The sequence below is a fragment of the Schistocerca nitens genome, chromosome 8 (assembly GCF_023898315.1).
Source record: "Schistocerca nitens isolate TAMUIC-IGC-003100 chromosome 8, iqSchNite1.1, whole genome shotgun sequence".
NCBI classification, from domain to species: domain Eukaryota; kingdom Metazoa; phylum Arthropoda; class Insecta; order Orthoptera; family Acrididae; genus Schistocerca; species Schistocerca nitens.
This window is the reverse complement of record NC_064621.1, coordinates 7,923,779-7,928,685: the sequence shown is the minus strand read 5'-3', so window position 1 is coordinate 7,928,685 and position 4,907 is coordinate 7,923,779.

The following is a 4,907-nucleotide window of genomic DNA, read 5'->3' as shown; positions in this document are numbered from 1 at the left end:
ATGACCGTTCTCCTGTGAGTCTAGATTTTCGAATCCAACGAAAAACTGACAGTTAATTGTAACGTTCAGAGCCTCTTAATGACGATGGAACACACAAATTGCGTCGCGATTCAATACATCGTCCTCCGGCCGACCTGTCTCCAAGGGTCTATTGCTGCCTCGGGCACCTTATGGTCGATCTCCTGTGATTCTAGATTTTCGAATCCGACGCAAAACTGACAGTTAATTGTAACGTTCAGAGCCTGTTAATGACGATGGAACACACAAATTGCGTCGCGATTCAATACATCGTCCTCCGGCCGACCTGTCTCCAAGGGTCTATTGCTGCCTCGGGCACCTTATGGTCGTTCTCCTGTGAGTCTAGATTTTCGAATCCGACGCAAAACTGACAGTTAATTGTAACGTTCAGAGCCTCTTAATGACGATGGAACACACAAATCGCGTCGCGATTCAATACATCGTCCTCCGGCCGACCTGTCTCCAAGGTCTGCCTCGGGCACCTTATGGTCGATCTCCTGTGAGTCTAGATTTTTCGAATCCGACGCAAAACTGACAGTTAATTGTAACGTTCAGAGCCTGTTAATGACGATGGAACACACAAATCCCGTCGCGATTCAATACATCCTCCTCCGGCCAACCTGTCTCCAAGGGTCTAGTGCTGCCTCGGGCACCGTATGGTCGTTCTCCTGTGAGTCTAGATTTTCGAATCCGACGCAAAACTGACAGTTAATTGTAAGGCTCAGAGCCTCTTAATGACAATGGAACACACAAATCGCGTCGCGATTCAATACATCGTCCTCCGGCCGACTTGTCTCCAAGGGACTATTGCTGCCTCGGGCACCTAAAGGTCGATCTCCTGTAAGTCTAGATTTTCGAAACCGACGCAGTTAATTGTAACGTTCAGAGCTTGTTAATGACGATGGAACACACAAATCCCGTCGCGGTTCAATACATCGTCCTCCGGCCGACCTGTCTCCAAGGGTCTATTGCTGCCTCGGGCACCTTATGGTCGATCTCCTGTGAGTCTAGATTTTCGATTCGACGCAAAACTGACAGTTAATTGTAACGTTCAGAGCCTGTTAATGACGATGGAACACACAAATCCCGTCGCGATTCAATACATCCTCCTCCGGCGACCTGTCTCCAAGGGTCTAGTGCTGCCTCGGGCACCTTATGGTCGATCTCCTGTGAGTCTAGATTTTCGAATCCGACGCAAAACTTACAGTTAATTGTAAGGTTCAGAGCCTCTTAATGACAATGGAACACACAAATCGCGTCGCAATACAATACGTCGTCCTCCGGCCGACCTGTCTCCAAGGGTCTATTGCTGCCTCGGGCACCTTATGGTCGACCTCCTGTGAGTCTAGATTTTCGAATCCGACGCAAAACTGACAGTTAATTGTAACGTTCAGAGCCTGTTAATGACGATGGAACACACAAATCCCGTCGCGATTCAATACATCGTCCTCCGGCCGACCTGTCTCCAAGGGTCTATTGCTGCCTCGGGCACCTTATGGTCGTTCTCCTGTGAGTCTAGATTTTCGAATCCGACGCAAAACTGACAGTTGATTGTAACGTTCAGAGCCTGTTAATGACGATGGAACACACAAATCGCGCCGCGATTCAATACATCGTCCTCCAGCCGACTTGTCTCCAAGGGTCTAGTGCTGCCTCGGGCACCTTATGGTCGTTCCTCTGTGAGTCTAGATTTTCGAATCCGACGCAAAACTGACAGTTAATTGTAAGGTTCAGAGCCCCTTAATGACAATGGAACACACAAATTGCGTCGCGATTCAATACATCGTCTTCCGGCCGACCTGTCTCCAAGGGTCTATTGCTGCCTCGGGCACCTTATGATCGATCTCCTGTGAGTCTAGATTTTCGAATCCGACGCAAAACTGACAGTTAATTGTAACGTTCAGAGCCTGTTAATGACGATGGAACACACAAATCGCGTCGCGATTCAACACATCATCCTAGAGCCGACTTGTCTCCATGGGTCTATAGCTGCCTCGGGCACCTTATGGTCGTTCTCCTGTGAGTCTAGATTTTCGAATCCGACGCAAAACTGACAGTTAATTGTAAGGTTCAGAGCCTGTTAATGACGATGGAACACACAAATCGCGTCGCTATTCAATACATCGTCCTCCAGCCGATTTTCTCCAAGGGTCTAGTGCTGCCTCGGGCACCTTATGGTCGTTCTCTTGTGAGTCTAGATTTTCGAATCCGACGCAAAACTGACAGTTAATTGTAACGTTCAGAGCCTCTTAATGACGATGGAACACATAAATTGCGTCGCGATTCAATACATCGTCGTCCGGCCGACCTGTCTCCAAAGGTCTATTGCTGCCTCGGGCACCTTATGGTCGATCTCCTGTGAGTCTAGATTTTCGAATCCGACGCAAAACTGACAGTTAATTGTAACGTTCAGAGCCTGTTAATGACGATGGAACACACAAATTGCGTCGCGATTCAATACATCGTCCTCCGGCCGACCTGTCTCCAAGGGTCTATTGCTGCCTCGGGCACCTTATGGTCGTTCTCCTGTGAGTCTAGATTTTCGAATCCGACGCAAAACTGACAGTTAATTGTAACGTTCAGAGCCTGTTAATGACGATGGAACACACAAATCGGGTCGCGATTCAATACATCGTCCTCCAGCCGATTTGTCTCCAAGGGTCTAGTGCTGCCTCGGGCACCTTATGGTCGTTCTCCTGTGAGTCTAGATTTTCGAATCCGACACAAAACTGACAGTTAGTTGTAAGGTTCAGGGCCTATTAATGACAATGGAACACACAAATCGCGTCGCGATTCAATACATCGTCCTCCGGCCGACCTGTCTCCAAGGGTCTATTGCTGCCTCGGGCACCTTATGGTCGATCTCCTGTGAGTCTAGATTTTGCGAATCCGACGCAAAACTGACAGTTAATTGTAACGTTCAGAGCCTGTTAATGACGATGGAACACACAAATCCCGTCGCGATTCAATACATCCTTCTCCGGCCGACCTGTCTCCAAGGGTCTATTGCTGCCTCGGGCACCTTATGGTCGATCTCCTGTGAGTCTAGATTTTCGAATCCGACGCAAAACTGACAGTTAATTGTAACGTTCAGAGCCTGTTAATGACGATGGAACACACAAATCCCGTCGCGATTCAATACATCCTCCTCCGGCCGACCTGTCTCCAAGGGTCTAGTGCTGCCTCGGGCACCGTATGGTCGTTCTCCTGTGAGTCTAGATTTTCGAATCCGACGCAAAACTGACAGTTAATTGTAAGGCTCAGAGCATCTTAGAGACAATGGAACACACAAATCGCGTCGCGATTCAATACATCATCCTCCGGCCGACTTGTCTCCAAGGGACTATTGCTGCCTCGGGCACCTTATGGTCGATCTCCTGTAAGTCTAGATTTTCGAAACCGACGCAGTTAATTGTAACGTTCAGAGCCTGTTAATGACGATGGAACACACAAATCCCGTCGCGATTCAATACATCGTCCTCCGGCCGACCTGTCTCCAAGGGTCTATTGCTGCCTCGGGCACCTTATGGTAGATCTCCTGTGAGTCTAGATTTTCGAATCCGACGCAAAACTGACAGTTAATTGTAACGTTCAGAACCTGTTAATGACGATGGAACACACAAATCCCGTCGCGATTCAATACATCCTCCTCCGGCCGACCTGTCTCCAAGGGTCTATTGCTGCCTCGGGCACCTTATGGTCGATCTCCTGTGAGTCTAGATTTTCGAATCCGACGCAAAACTGACAGTTAATTGTAACGTTCAGAGCCTGTTAATGACGATGGAACACACAAATCGCGTCGCGATTCAATACATCGTCCTCCAGCCGATTTGTCTCCAAGGGTCTAGTGCTGCCTCGGGCACCTTATGGTCGTTCTCCTGTGAGTCTAGATTTTCGAATCCGACGCAAAACTGACAGTTAATTGTAAGGTTCAGGGCCTCTTAATGACAATGGAACACACAAATCGCGTCGCGATTCAATACATCGTCCTCCGGCCGACCTGTCTCCAAGGGTCTATTGCTGCCTCGGGCACCTTATGGTCGATCTCCTGTGAGTCTAGATTTTCGAATCCGACGCAAAACTGACAGTTAATTGTAACGTTCAGAGCCTGTTAATGACGATGGAACACACAAATCCCGTCGCGATTCAATACATCCTCCTCCGGCGACCTGTCTCCAAGGGTCTAGTGCTGCCTCGGGCACCTTATGGTCGATCTCCTGTGAGTCTAGATTTTCGAATCCGACGCAAAACTTACAGTTAATTGTAACGTTCAGAGCCTCTTAATGACAATGGAACACACAAATCGCGTCGCAATACAATACGTCGTCCTCCGGCCGACCTGTCTCCAAGGGTCTATTGCTGCCTATGGCAACTTATGGTCGACCTCCTGTGAGTCTAGATTTTCGAATCCGACGCAAAACTGACAGTTAATTGTAACGTTCAGAGCCTGTTAATGACGATGGAACACACAAATTGCGTCGCGATTCAATACATCGTCCTCCGGCCGACCTGTCTCCAAGGGTCTATTGCTGCCTCGGGCACCTTATGGTCGTTCTCCTGTGAGTCTAGATTTTCGAATCCGACGCAAAACTGACAGTTGATTGTAACGTTCAGAGCCTGTTAATGACGATGGAACACACAAATCGCGTCGCAATACAATACGTCGTCCTCCGGCCGACCTGTCTCCAAGGGTCTATTGCTGCCTCGGGCACCTTATGGTCGACCTCCTGTGAGTCTAGATTTTCGAATCCGACGCAAAACTGACAGTTAATTGTAACGTTCAGAGCCTGTTAATGACGATGGAACACACAAATTGCGTCGCGATTCAATACATCCTCCTCCGGCCGACCTGTCTCCAAGGGTCTATTGCTGCCTCGGGCACCTTATGG